The sequence below is a fragment of the Lissotriton helveticus genome, chromosome 4_1, assembly GCF_964261635.1.
Source record: "Lissotriton helveticus chromosome 4_1, aLisHel1.1, whole genome shotgun sequence".
Taxonomy (NCBI): Eukaryota; Metazoa; Chordata; class Amphibia; order Caudata; family Salamandridae; genus Lissotriton; species Lissotriton helveticus.
The window spans coordinates 694,663,808-694,678,702 of record NC_136063.1 but is presented as its reverse complement, the minus strand read 5'-3'; positions in this window follow the sequence as shown (position 1 = coordinate 694,678,702).

Below are 14,895 nucleotides of genomic sequence, written 5' to 3'. Positions count from 1 at the left end.
TTGCACTCCCACCTGCCTTGCCACTTGCCTGGCAAATAGAACAGGACCTACAGTATGCATCTGAGGTCTTCCTCATTTGAGGTCAATAGAAGTAGGTGACAAGCCTGTCAGAGGTCTTGTCTTTCCCCAAATGACCTGCAGGTGGCACATCAGGAGCCAGGCCCCGTACAATGGCCCTGTAGCACTGGTGACCACCAACACATAGGTTGCACCAGTCTCAGGAACTTTAGGCTCACAATACAGGAGACCATTCTCAGAGTAAATCAGGTGTTTGCCAGAGGCATTACCAGCTGCCTGGGTCTCAGCCTGCTGCTGAAGACCCGCACGAGCAGGGCATTCCCTCTGTGTCTTGCAGAAATCCTCCCTTGTGGAATCCTCTTCCTGCTGCCATTTGGACAGCTCAGGCAGGTTCTCAAGTTCAGCCACATCCTCCCCTGCTGGTTCTGAGGCTTCCTCCTTAGGTTCAGCCTCCTTCTGAACCATGGGAGTCTCAGGAGGAATATGTGATGGTACAACACACGCCATTACATGGCATGCCGTTGCAACGCCAACCTTTACCCCGACTTTCTGTCGGGGAAGTGCTGGAAGTTTGAATAGATTAATTTTCTATTCCAACTCCAGTGTGTGCAACAGTAGGGAAGGTTTTGTAGTTACATCCAACACATTCTACCCACTGCTGCACACCTTTTCAGTTGCAACGGCATGTAATGTAATGGCATGCGTTGTAACAGTTATGTAGTAAAGGCTGTTTCCCCTCAGGAGAAGGTTTCCTGTGTCCCATGTCCTTTCTCTTTTAGGTAGGCACCTGAGTCATTCTTCCAGGCTCCAGGTCATATTAAATACCCTCAACGGCTGCCATGGACCGTGTGGTCAGGCACACCCACTCAGGCAACCCTAACATCTCCAAGTAGGCTCCAGTCATTGCCAAGCAGACAATCCACAGGCATGGATGGACTCACAACTACCCTCAAGCAACCAGGGACCCCCCCATTCAAATGGGAACCAGAGCTACTGGGTAGTGGCTTCCACGGTTGGCAGCTGTAAGAACTTGGTGGAACACATTAGGGACTACCCTCACACTGGTTCCTCCATCTCTCAGAGCCTACACCTCTGCCCATTGATGGGGATCCACTGTCAGTACGTCCTAGTATTATCAGGCATATGGGTTCTCTGGACCATCTCTCCATCACCCAGGGACACAAGGGTATTCTCTACTCCGTCCCCCAAACTATCTGCGATAATCTCCTCCTCAAGCGCTACAGTAGCCAACCCTAGTGACTGCCCACTGGTGGGGGTTCTGTGCCTGCTAGAGAAACTTGGCATTCCTGTTACCAATCAAAGCACTTCAGGGGTGCCTTCCCTTCAGATGTACTGTTGGAAACCATATCTTCATCTTCTCAGTAGGGGGATGGGGGCCCTGACAGGAAGAACTGTTTTGGGGGCTTTTTGAAAACTCCTTGCTTTTGTTCCTCCCTCCTTCTTTGGGTGTGGACCCTGTCAACACTTGTGGGGATTCCCCAGATGCCGTTCTGTGATCCCTGGTGCTGACCCAGAGGTCTGCCTACATATCAACCTCCCTGGGGTCAGTGAGCTTAACATCAACAAGGTGTTGATGTAGATCTGTAAAACAAAGACTGGACGTGCGCTCCTGTGCAATCAAGCTAAACAGCCTTTGATAATCCTTTACCTCACTGCCCTTCTCCAACCATGTTGTGCCTTGCAAAAGGAATCCACACAATCCACTGACTATCCCTGAACTTCTGTCTGTACTTCTCTGGGGTGAAACCAAACTTCCTGATTAGGTCTTCCTTCATGGGGGGATACCTCCTTCTGCCACTCCTCCCCCTGGGGAACAGTAGAGTTTTCCTAACCTCACTTGGGATATGACTCTACAGATTAGCCCCCCAATTCTCCTCAGGGACCTTGCGAGTCTGTAGGGCAATTTTGTAAACCTCAAACCATATATTTATGTCTTCTCCCTCTACAAAGTCAAGCACCAGACCCTTGTCATAGGACATGGAAAAAATGCTGCCGCCACCATCTTGGCTGGACTCAGCTGACTTGGCCTTTATCTCCAGCTTTTTTAGACTCAGCTCCTGAACCAACATCATTTTAATTTTTTCTTCGGACAATTGTTTCTCATCAAAATCTTTCTCGTTCTCTAATTTGAGCTTGTACAGCTTTAATTTCAACTTTCCCTCCTCCCTCCTGTCCTTCAGCTCATCTGGTGATAGTTCTTGACACACTGCTCCCTGCCCTGGTGGGAACTAATATTCCTGACAGGATTTGGCCCCCTGTCTCACAGGCAGTCCCAGATTCTCTAATGAATTCTGGTCCAGTTCCTCATCATCATCCATTACCTCCTCCTCCTGTGAGGCCACAGGTGTAGCATCATGAGCTCGTATACAGGCCCTCAGTGCTTTTTTTCTGCCCCACCTACCTGAATAAGCCTTTAGTAGAATACTCAAACCCCTTGCAGAAATCCTTGAGCTGGGCCACAGTGTAACTCCCAAATTTGTCCAGCTAAAAATCCATTCTTAAAGGTGCAGGGGCAGGTGTAGATGTAGAACCTTCAGTCAGAGACATGATGTTAGGAAAAGCAAAAATTCCAATCAGGGAGGATAGAAAAATTAGAGAGCCAATCATGCAGGGTAGGAACAAATGCCAATAAGGAAGAATTGATTTAAGTTTGTCTTAGGTATGGATTGGTAGTGTTTTCTGAATTACTATAAGGAATTTCACAAACACAAGTCCTATCCGCACAGTTGATCATCAATATTAGAAAATGGGTTTCTGGCTGAGAGAGATATGCACCTTGTCCAAGCAGGAAACACAATTCTAGTCAGGGTAAGTCAGATACACCCAAATTTAACCTGTGCTCACCCTTTAGCTTTTCATTGAGCAGTCAGGCTTAAGTTAAGCGGCAATGTGTAAAGTATTTGTGCAACACTGAAGAGTACAACCGTATAAACACCTCACAAAAATAATCCACACTATTTTCAAAACATAGAGCTTAATTTAATGAACAAAACAAGACCTAAATAACAAAAATCCAATAAGCTAAACCGGAGTATGATTTTTTAAATAATATCTGCAAATATAGTGCTCAAAGCATAAAGTGCCAAACAGGGCTATCAAGTCACACTTGCCAAGGTCAAATTAAAAAATTCAGGACGACCACATTAAAGCATAGGATACAGGAACCAACTATTTCCTGCTGAAAAAAGTACCTTGGGGGGAGTATGTGTCGAGTCGAGGTTGAGATGTGAAGAACACTGATCCGATACATCAATTCCAGTCCTTTGGATTCATAAGCGATGCGTCAACACCAAACTGTGCATTCAGAAATGCGTCATCATCAAGCAGCCCTGGATGTAGGAGATGCGCCAGCTTCAAGGGGAGAAGCATTGGTTCTGAACGGTGATGCATGTATTTTGCAGGTACAGTTGGAAGTCTTTGACGTCCCTGAAACCTCAGAACAGGAGGCACGGCAGCAAGAGATGCAGGTCCCGACCTTCTCACTCCCAGGCAAGGAGGGCAGCAGGCAGCAAGGCAGACACAGAAAAACAGGAATCTAGCAAAGTCCAGCAGAGTGACAGTCCTTTCAGCAGCACAGCAGTCCTTCTTTCTGGCAGAATTTTCTCAGGTCCAGAAGTGTACTGAGTTGGTATTGTCAGGGGTCCAGTACTTATACACAGTTCTGCCTTTGAAGTTGGGGAGACTTCACAGAGAGGCATTTGAAGTGCACCCAGTCCCTGCCCTTCCTGCCCTGGCTCTAGATTCACTACAGGGGGTATACATTCCTTTGTGTTGGGACAGGCACAGTCTATTGAGGTGAAAGCATCTGCTCCTCTCTTCCATTCCATCCAGGATGACCCATCAGGATGCTGATTGCCCATCAGTCAAACCTAAGCTCCCTTTCTGTGTGGGTGTCTGGAGGGAATACATAAACTCCAGCTGTCACCCACCCCAGACGTGCATTCAGAGACAGACGGCACAGGATGTTAAAGCAAGAAAATGGCAGATTTCTAAAAGTGGCATTTGCAGACTTGAAACTTAAAATCCAGTTTTACCATTACTTGAGATTTTAAATTGTGAGTCTATCTTTTTACAATTCGAGATTAGACCTATAAAATGTAATAAGGTAGTCACATGGTTAACCTTCGCGAGAGATAGGCCTTACAGTAGTGAAAAAATAATTTAGGAGTTATTTAATACCTGGACATATACAACTAAAAAGTAAATGTCCAACTTTTTAAATACACTGCATCCTGCCCTTTGGTCTGTACAGGGCCTACCTCAGAGGTGACTAACGAGAATTAAAAAGGAAAGATTGGGCCTGGCAAGAGGGCTAACTTTACAGGTCAAAATGGCAGTTTACAACTGCACCCACATGCCCTGTAATGGCTGGCCTTAGACATGCTTAAAGGGCTACTGAAATAGGTGGCACAATCAGTACTGCAGGCACACAACTAGGATTTGAAGTACAGGCCCTGAGCACATGTAGTGCACTGTACTAGGGATGTTATAAGTGAATTAAATATGCCAGTTGTGGATAAGCCAATGATATCATGTTTTAAGTAGCAAGCACATGCAATTTAGCACTGGTTAACAGTGGTAAGGTGCCCAGAGAACTAAAGCCAGCAAAAATGAAGCCAGCAAAACATGATGTTAGAAGAAAAATGTCAGGGGGAACCATGCTAAGGATACCAGACCTACCAGCTCTCATCTAAAGAAGGTGGGGGGGACTTAAAAATAAGAAGCTCCCCAAAAGGCCCCCAACATAATTTCCAAGGGAGTAGTGGTAACCAGTCCCTTTCTATGCCTAAAAAAGAAGGAGTTCTTTGATAAACAGACCGGGAAGTTTACACCCCAATGCCACAGGCAAAGGCACTCCAACGGTGACTCCAAATGCCCTAAGATGGTACAGAATCCCAGCGGTGGGCAGACACCTGGCTTGGTGAGTGCAGCACCCAGGAGGAGGTAACCCCAGTTAGCTTTGGGGAGCAGACAGAGATGATCCTAGTTTCCCAGGGGGATAAGGAGTTGGTGCAAAAAACCCATATGCCTGCCTATACTTCCTAGTACAGACCGTGGGTCACTGTTGGAGGCTCTGAGGAACACAGGAGCCAGCATGACTACTGTGAAGTGTCAGCTGGTGTCCAAAGTCCAGGTCCGCCCTAACACATTCCAACAAGACATAGTCACTGACAATCATGAGAGTTATCTACAGGTGGCTCTGGTTTCCTTTGAGGTGGGGGTCTCAGGTTCTCTAAAAGTAACTGCGAGCCCTGCCATGCCTGTAGATTGTCTGTTGGGCAACAACCTGGAGCACACTACTTGGAGGGAGGTAGGGCTCAGGTCATACTTGGAGATATTGGGATTGCCTGGTCGGCTGCCTGGGAAGGGAGTGAAGGGCACCTGGAGCTTGGACCAATGCCCAGACAGCCATGAGAAAGAAAGAAGAGAGGCACCAGGGGCATGGGAAACAATTCCCTGAAGTTTTGACAGTCAAGGTAGACACGGCATCTAAGGAGGATGCCCCTAAGCCAACTGGGGAGGACATTGATGCTCTGGGTGACCTGCCTGAACTTGCTAGCTGGCAAGGTGAAGTGTAGCCCAGCAGAGAGGAATTCTGCAAGCACAGAAAGAGTGGCCCACTCTAGAGTGCTTGTGGTGGCAAGCTAAGGCCCAGGCAGCAGGTGACACCACCTGATTTATTGGGAGAATTACCTGCTATAGAACAAGCCTACTGTTCCTGTATCTGGGACAGAGTGCATGCTGGTGGTCCCGCAGTGTTAAAGGACCTTCTTACTGGGGTTGGCTCATGACATACCCGTGGCAGGACATCTGGGGCAAAATAAAAACTTAGCCTACAGCTTGTTGCCTACTTCTATTGACCCCATATGAAGACAGCCTCATATGCATTCTGTAGGTCATGTACCACCTGTCAGGCTATTGGGAAGTCAGTGAAAAAGCTTAAGGCTCCCCTATCCCCTCTACCTGTGATTGACACTCCCTTTGTGAGGGTAGGCATCAACATTGTTGGACCCTTGGACCCCAAGACAGATGTAGGCAACCGTTGATGCTGGTCTTGGTGGACCATGCCTCTGTCTCCCCAGAGGCCATCCCTCTGAGGTCAGTAACTGCACCTGTAGTGGCCAGGGCCCTAATGGGCATTTTTTGTATCCATGTGGGGTTCCCCAAACATGTAGTGCCTGACAGAGGCACTAACTTCATGTCTGTATATATGAAGTTCATATGGGAAGAGTGTGGAGTAACATATAGGCTCTTCACACCCTATCACCCCCCAAACCAATGGTCTTGTAGAGAGATTCAACGAGACCCTGAGGTGCATCCTCCTGCCTTGTCTTCTCATTGCCTACAGGGAGGTGCCAAAGAAGGGAGTTCGTTTTAGTCCCTTTGAGCTACTCTATGGTGACCCTGTTAGGGGTCCTCTTTGCCTTGTGAAAAAAAAAACAGAAAACCCCATCAGGATGTGGTCAGCTATGTGCTGGCCTGCCGCAACAAGATGCACTGCTTCTGGAAAGAGAAGTTATGAAACTCTGGTATGACCAGAAGGCCACTCTGGCAAAGTTTCAACCTGGACAGAAGGCATGAGTTATGGAACCTGTGGAGCCCAGAGCTCTCCAGGATCGCAGGACAGGTCCATATGAGGTAAAGGAGCAGAGGGGTGTCCACCTATTTGGTGGATCTCAAATTCCCCTAGGAACCCTCAAGGGTGTTCCACGTGAAGTGCCTCAAACCACTCTTTAAGAGGTCAGAAATGAGCATGCTCCTGGTGATAGATCAGGGAATAGAAGAGGAGAGCAAGCCTCTCCCTGACCTGTCTGCCAAGTAATATGATTGGTCAGTGGAGGGTGTCAACCTCTCCCTTACACCGACCTCAGAACAGCAGAGTGACTGTCACCAGTTACTGGAGCAGTTCACTTCTCTGTTCTCCCTCACCTTGGACTCACACACCTGTGTAAGGGATAGCTAAAATAAGTTTTACAGGTTGTCAGACAAGGTGAGGGCCAGTATCATGGAGGAGGTCTCCAAAATGCTGGTGTTAGGGGTGATCGAGCTCTCCAACAGTCCCCGGTCCAACCCTGTGGTGTTGTTTCCCGAGGCTGCTCCTCTGTGGGCCACTCCAGATATGAGGTTCTGTGTGGACTATATTCACAAAGACTGATGCACACCTCAACCCCTGAGCTGATGAGCTCATAGACAGGCTGGCGCTGCCAAGTTCCTTTGTTTTTAGGGCAATGCCCTCTGGTTTGGAAAATGCCCCTGCCACCTTTCAGAGGTTGGTCAACATGGTCCTGGCTGGAAAGGAGGCATTCTGTGCTGCTTACCTGGGTGACATAGCTGTCTACAGCTCCAGCTGGGAGGAACACCCGAATCACCTGCAGGAGTTGCATCAGGCCCTTCAGCAGGTGGGCCTGACTATCAAGGCCAATAAGTGCCAAGTAGAGCAGGGTTCTGAGGTATATCTTGGCCAAATATTGGACGGAAAAAGGTGCAGTCCCTCCAGGTCAAGATTGAAACTATCCTGACCTGGCAATCTCCTAAAACGCAGACTGAGGGCCCTCCTGGGCCTCACAGGATACTATTGGAGGGTTGTTAAGAGATAAGGCACCATTGTTTCCCCCTTAATAAAGCTAACTGCAAACAAGCCCAGACATGTGATTTGGACAGAGGCCTGCCAGAAGTGCCAAGACGCCCCTTGGCATTTGTGCCCTGTATAAATCAAAAAATCAAATCAAATCAAAATCAAAACCTTTGCTACCCTCAAGGAGGCCATGTGTACAGCACCCATACTGAAATCTCTTGATGTATCTAAAGTATTCATAGTGCAGATAGGTGCTTCAGAACATGGCATAGGGGTGATCTTAGCACATTTACGTGATAAGGGCCTGGAGCAACCAGTAGCCTTCATTAGCAGGGGGTTACTTCCATGCGAACAGAGGTGCCATTGAAAGGGAGGCCTTTGCTGTGATCTAGGCACTGAAGACATTGAGACCATACCTGATTGGGACTCACTTCTGGGTTCAGACAGAAAGACCACAGGCCCCTCAGATGGCTCAAACAGATGAGGGGTAAAAATCCCAAACTGCTGAGGTGGTCCATTTCCCTTCAGGAAATTGTCTTCATGGTGGAACACTTCCCTGTGTCAGACCACGCTAATGCTGACAGTCTACCTAGGTTCTTCCACCTTAGTGATAAGAGCTCCCAAACACATGTTAGATCTGTCAGCCTTATTGGGGTCTTCCCACTAACTTTTTGCCTTCCTCCATTTTTCTAATCAAGTTTTTGCTGGCATTAGGACTCTGCTAACCAGTACTAAAGTGCATGTTCTCACTCCTTTAAATATGGTAACATTGGCTTCTTGCCAACTGGAATATATATATGTTTTTTTAAAGTTTCAAAGACCTTTATTATACACATCTGCGAAAAACACAGCATCAAGCCTACAACCCCGTGGGCCGGAAGCGTGGGACATAAGTTCCATTCAGCACTTCCGGATTAACACAACCCATCAGCCGACAACCCTGGGGCCTGGCGGCGTGTCGCGAGAAGATAAATATAAATCAATCAGTCTCAGCAGAATATTCTCAGGCATATCGTCATTTCGAATAGGACATAGATCTGTACACAGTCCCCCCATTCATACCCGTCTTAGTCCAGTATGACAAGGATACGACAGCCATGTGCGCTATGAGGTCCCGAAATTAAACAATCATTCAAACAAGAACTCCCCCCCTCCCCCTCTCCCTTGGCATCTCCATGAAGTGCAGTTGTGAAAATCTCTATCTCAAATTCTTGCAAATTTCCATATCGTTACGCAGTGTAGGCATCTCAAAACAGGTCAGAAATATGTAATCATGGTTCATTGTGAGTCCAGCAGCATGAACAACATATTTACACACGAGCTGCAGGGACATGAATATGCATCATTTATGGTAGTGCAGACGATTGCAATGCTCACAGCCACCCCCATTACAGCTAATACACTAATAGCTCAGGCCCCGCAAGCAACCAGAGACCATTTATCTCGAAGGGACAATGAGTAGCTGACACAACTCCCACAGCCACGCTGTTAAGTAAGAGCAACCTCTGTCAGCAGGATAATGTAATCTAGGTCGACCCCTCTCTCCTGTCCGGTTCAGGAGTATCGGCTGTCGCTGTTGGCGCCGCCATTTGGAGAAGGTACATCTGCAGCGGCCCCCATATATCGGTCGGCCTAGAAGCCACTGGTTGAGTTTCTGCGTAGACACTATGTTGTTCCTGGCAATATACCATGTCTCGTACCCATTCCTTAAATTTAGGGGCACACCCCCTCCCCACCTGCACGCAAGTCGCCTTTTGGCCAGGAGTAACGCTACATCTAAGAATTTCCTGCTGCCCCTCGGGATGTGTGCCGTGTACCCCAATAGAAGTATAAGAGGGTCCAAATCTATAGTAGTATCACTCATCAGTTCCAGTGCCTCATGGACCTGTTCCCAGTACTGCCTCACTTGCGGACATTCCCACGCCTTCTGTAAGAAGCCGGCTCCGGCCTGTCCACAACGCTCGCAGCTATCCGAGTCAGCTAAGTGGAATCTATATTTGCGTGCTGGAGTATAATAGAGTCTGTGGAGGAACTTATAGTGAATCATTTTAAAATGGCAGCTGGATGTAATGTTCCCCGTGAGTGTCCAGCAATATTCCCACTGCTCATCTGTCACCTCTTTGTCAAGGTCACTATCCCAGTGTGCTCTAGCTGTTCCCACCACTTCCGGGGTATGGTTACGGAGACTGCTATAAATGCCGGAGACCAGATGTGCTCCATTAGTGCTGAGCAGCACCACACCCAGAGGAGCAGTACAAGGAGGTTCCTCAGGATATTCTGGGAGCAGAGCCTTCATACTTTCCCCCAATCTTATATAATAAAAGACATCCAGTGGGCTGGGAGTTTGTGCGCCAAAGAGCTGCTCCCGCGATTGGAATTCCCCTCCACTGAACAGGTCTCCCTACGCACTTATATTGAGCCGTTGCATCAATTTCTGGAAGCTGACTTCCTGCAGTAACGCCACTTGGGGATGATATGTAAGAGGCATTCGGGACGAGTACAGTAATGGCTCCTGCAGCCGTGTCACTATTCTACGCCATGCATCAATCGTACACGTGACAGTAGTCAGCGGAGTGTCCAATGCACTGGAAGGACCATAAACAATGCCATTCAGAGGTAAGGGGTGAGCTAACCAGTCCTCTACCGTCACCTGTGGCATAAATCTGGTATGTTTAACCCAGTGATACAAATAGTGGGCCTGCGCACTCAGGTAGTACGCTTCGAAGTCCAGTATATCGAAGCCCCCCATATGATAAGGTTGTGCCATAACAGCCCATTTGAGTCGCGCTCGTCGCCCCCCCCCATACTAATCTAATTAGTTCCGATTTAAGAGTCTTAAAAAAGAAAGAACCATGGTGGTACGGGATATTAAGAAAGTAATATAAAAAGCGGGGCAAGACAGCCATTTTAATCAGAGAGACTCTGTCCGCCATCGACAAAGGAAGTCCAATCCATCTCGTGACTGAGTTTGTCAGCTTGGTTATGGCTGTGCCATAGTTGAGTCGCAATGTCTCCCCTCTATCCCTAGCTATTCGGATACCTAAGTACCGCAGATCCGAGTGGCACCATTCCAAGGGAAAATCCAAAGGGAAGTCAGCCACAGCAGCAGTTAACGGGAAAAATTGCGCCTTCCCCCATTTGATTGCCACACCAGAAAGTCTACCAAAAACCACAAACTCCCTTAGTAGGGCATTCAGGGTATTTTGCGGGTCCTTGACATATAGTGTGACATCGTCAGCATACAGTGAGATGGAAAGCTGTCTCTGGAAACAGCAGAAGGCACTGTCTTTATGTAGCTGTCGTATGCAGCACGCCAATGGTTCTATCGCATTGGCGAACAAAAGGGGAGACAGCGGGCACCTCTGTCGAGTGCCCCTAGTTATCCCAAAAGACTCCGAGAGGCGACCATTCGCCATTACTTTGACAGAAGGCTCAGTGTATAACAATCATACCCACTGCACGAAGAGTGGGGGAAACCCCATTTTCTGTAGGACAGTAAACAGGTAGCGCCATTCCACAGAATCAAAGGCCTTAGAGACGTCTAAAAATATCGCGGCTAGGGGAAGTTCCGGGGCCACCGTTTGTATGAATGAAAAAATCCTCCGGAGATTGTGGGAGGTTGCCCTCGTTGGGACGAAGCCCGACTGGTCGGGGAGTATAATTTTTGTTATTAGAAGGGTAAGTCTTGTAGCCAGTACTTTTGCCAAGATCTTAGCATCACAATTCAGTAATGATAACGGCCTGTAGGAGTCACAGTGTGTAGGAGGTTTACCCGGCTTTAGGAGTGACCTGATCACCACCTCCCTCATAGACCGGGGGAATACCCCCGTCTCCAAGGAGTCCTCAAATACTTCTTTTAGCACTGGCGCCATGACATCTATATAGCATTTATAGAACTCTGCTGGGATCCTGTCGAGGCCGGGGGCCTTCCCGTTACAAAGAGACATAATAGCATCACGGATCTCATCCACTTCAAGGGGGGTGCTGAGGAAAGTTCTATGTATGTCACTCAGCCAGAATAGGGCCAAATCCCCCAGGAAACTCTCTAAGTCGATCTCCCCCATGGACTGGGTAGTATATAAACGTACGTAGTGTGTTTGCAGAATGGCCAGGATGTTGTTGTTATCTCCACAGATCTCCCCTTCCGAGTTCTCAAGTTCTAAGATGGTGTTAGTACCCCGTGCACTCCGTACCGCCATTGATAGTGCCCTGCCCGGCCTCTCTCCCTCCCCATATCTGTGAGCCTTCCAGTATTTGTCCCTAAAATTCACTTCCCGCAACGCCTTGGCCTCATATTCCGAAAGTTTGACGCAAAATTGTTGGTGCAGTTGTCCCGTACCGTCCCCAAGCATCTGCCTCTCCAGACTCTTCAGTTCCCCCTCAAGTTTCCGTATTGTGCGCTGGATGTCTCGTAACACCCGAAAGCTCTTGGCAATACGCCAACCCCAGACTGTGACCTTGAAGGCCTCCCATATCATCTCAACGCTGTCTACCATATCTTTATTGCGGGGAAAGAACTCCTCTATGTCGTCCCTCAACTCTTCGCGAAAGACAGAATCTAACAAGGCTGTCGTTTGTATCCTCCAGGGGCGTCGAGGACAATCATATCCCGGCATGGTCAGTGTAAGCAGTACCGGACAATGATCAGACTAAGTCCTGGCTAAATGCCTAGCATCAGTGACATTAGGGGCCAATTCCCTGGACAAGAAACAGTAGTCAATTCTCGACCATGTCCCTGTATAAGTGGTGAAATGTGTCCCCTCCCGAAGTGTGGGGTGTAAATGTCGCCATCCGTCTATGAGGCCCCCCTCTGCTACAATGCCCTGTAGCATCTCCCTAGCTCTGGGATGGTATTGAGCCTGTCCATCTGCCCTATCCAAGCTAGGTGTCAGAGCTACATTAAAGTCGCCCCCCCAGATGATATGCCGGGAGCCTATGTCCCAGATTAGTCCCCACAATGATGTAAAAAACGCCAGTGTGTCTACATTCGGAGCGTAACAGTTAGCAATGGTGACAGTGTCCCTTCCCAGCCTCTCCCATAATATCACATATCGACCATCTTTGTCAACCATCTGACCCAGGGGTGTGAAGGGAGTCATCTGATAAATCAAAATCGCTGTGCCTCTAGATTATGATGAGTAGTTAGAGAACACCCTGACACCCGCCCATCTGCCAGCAAAGGATGGATTAGTGCGTGGAGGGACATGTGTTTCCTGCAACAATACAATATTCACTTTATGTCCATCAAAATAGGCTAACATTTGTCTGCATTTCCGAGCGTCTTTAAGGCCACGGACATTCCAGGATAGTACTGTACATCTATTAGCATTTATATCACCCATCCATAACAATGTCGACATATCTAGTATACCACAATAGTGTCCACAGCGAGTGTGCATTGTCCCACATGGTCATACTGTCCAATATTCCTGTTTGAGTTGCCCCCAGCAATGCAATAACCGGATATTGTCCCGTCTCTACCCCCCACCCTCTGAGGCCCCCCAATCGAGCCCCCGGACCCCCCCTGCCCTCCCCATCCCTGCCACAACTTCCCCCCCGTCCTCACCCCCCTCCCACTGAAGCATCCCAATCATGCCAGTCATTCTCTGCTTCCCCTCCCACCCCCCCAACAACATACCAATCCCATGAAACAGTAGGGGAACACCCATGGGGTGTAGTCCGTAAGCGGCGCACCGTTACCCTGCTGTAGATCAGAAGATCGCCAAAGCACGACAATCTCCTGAGTCAGCAAGGGTGTCCGGTACACAGTTCCATTGTGATAAATTCTATTTGCTCAAAATGATGCAAACAGTGCCAGTAGTGAGGGATTAAACAAACCCAAGATAGTAGACAATAGTATACATTACATTGGTCCGCTGGTCAATGCCATACGTGGCCACCGTGTGTCTGCCCTCCAACTGCATGGCTACCTGTCGACTGTCTCTGCTAAGTACAATATCAAGTCATTCCACATCCGAAAGAGGGAGTTGATCTTCATCATCTTGGTCTGCTGGTTTCCCTTTCCGCCTTTTTATCTCCTTGAGGAATTTTTCGACCGACTGCGGCGTCGCATTGAAGCTCTGTTTGCCCTGAAGAGTAATCCGCAGCCGCGCTGGATACAGGAGGGCATAATCGATTTGCTCTTGACGTAGTTTCTGCTTTATCCCATTGAAATTCTTGCGTTCCTCCTGCACCTGGGCTGTAAAATCCGGGAAGATGGTGAAGGATACTCCAGAGAAGTTCCGCTTCTTTTTTTCTCTCGCTACTTTTAATACCACATCGTGATCCCTATAATTCAGTAGAGGGGCTATTATAGAACGAGGATTCGCCCCAGGAGGAGGTCGGGGCCCCAGTGAGCGATGCGCCCTCTCCACGATAAACTGAGCTGATAGTGCACCCTCCTCTGTGACAGCTGTTAGCAGTTTCTCGACATATTGCTCAAGCCTCCCCGTATTTGTGCTTTCGGGTATGCCTAAAATGCCTATATTGTTGCGGCGGCTTCTGGCTTCAATATCCTCATTCTTGGCGTCTATTATACGCATGAGCTTGTCCATTTGAGTCAAAGCAGCCTTGAGTTGCTCCGTCACATTTTCAGAGTCCGAGATTCTCTGCTCTGCCTCTTTAATCCTAGTCTCGTGGCTATGTAGTTTATGGGTGATGCTCTCTATTCGGGTGGTAAGCGTGTCCATTTTCGAAGCAATAGTTGTGAAGCCCTGTCTCATTTCCGCAAATATGGCCTGTAAATCGCTAGTAGCGCCGGCGCTTTTATCGGGCATCCTCTCCTCCTCGACAGGCACCTCCGTCACTGGCACCTTTTTCGGAGCCTTTTTGGCCTCAAACGTGAGGCGTGGTTGGCTGGAATCCATCCGGCCCATGGCGTCCTCTCAGTGGTAGTGCGCCGCAGTATAAACCCTCAGCACAATCCCACCGCCTTGCCGTGTGATGTACAATATTGCCCTCGTAGCCGCAGCTTCTCCAGGTGCGTGGCTCGCACCTCAAGCAATGATGTCACTGCGAATGACTTTGATGAGCCGTAGGGCCTAGTCCCCCCGACTGCAGCCTTCAACTCTCGCGCAGTTGATGCGATATCACCAGGGAGGGGGTCCCAGTGATGGGCGCTCTCCGCGATAGGCAACCAGTGTCTCCACCGGGTTTCGCCACCGACCTCTACTGAGTGCCCCAACCTTTAAGTAGGGAGTAGCGGGGGTAGCAGCAGGTCTTACTGTCGCAGTTAGCGGCGCTATCCGCAAACAAGCGGTCCTGTGCGCCCGTCGTTCCGC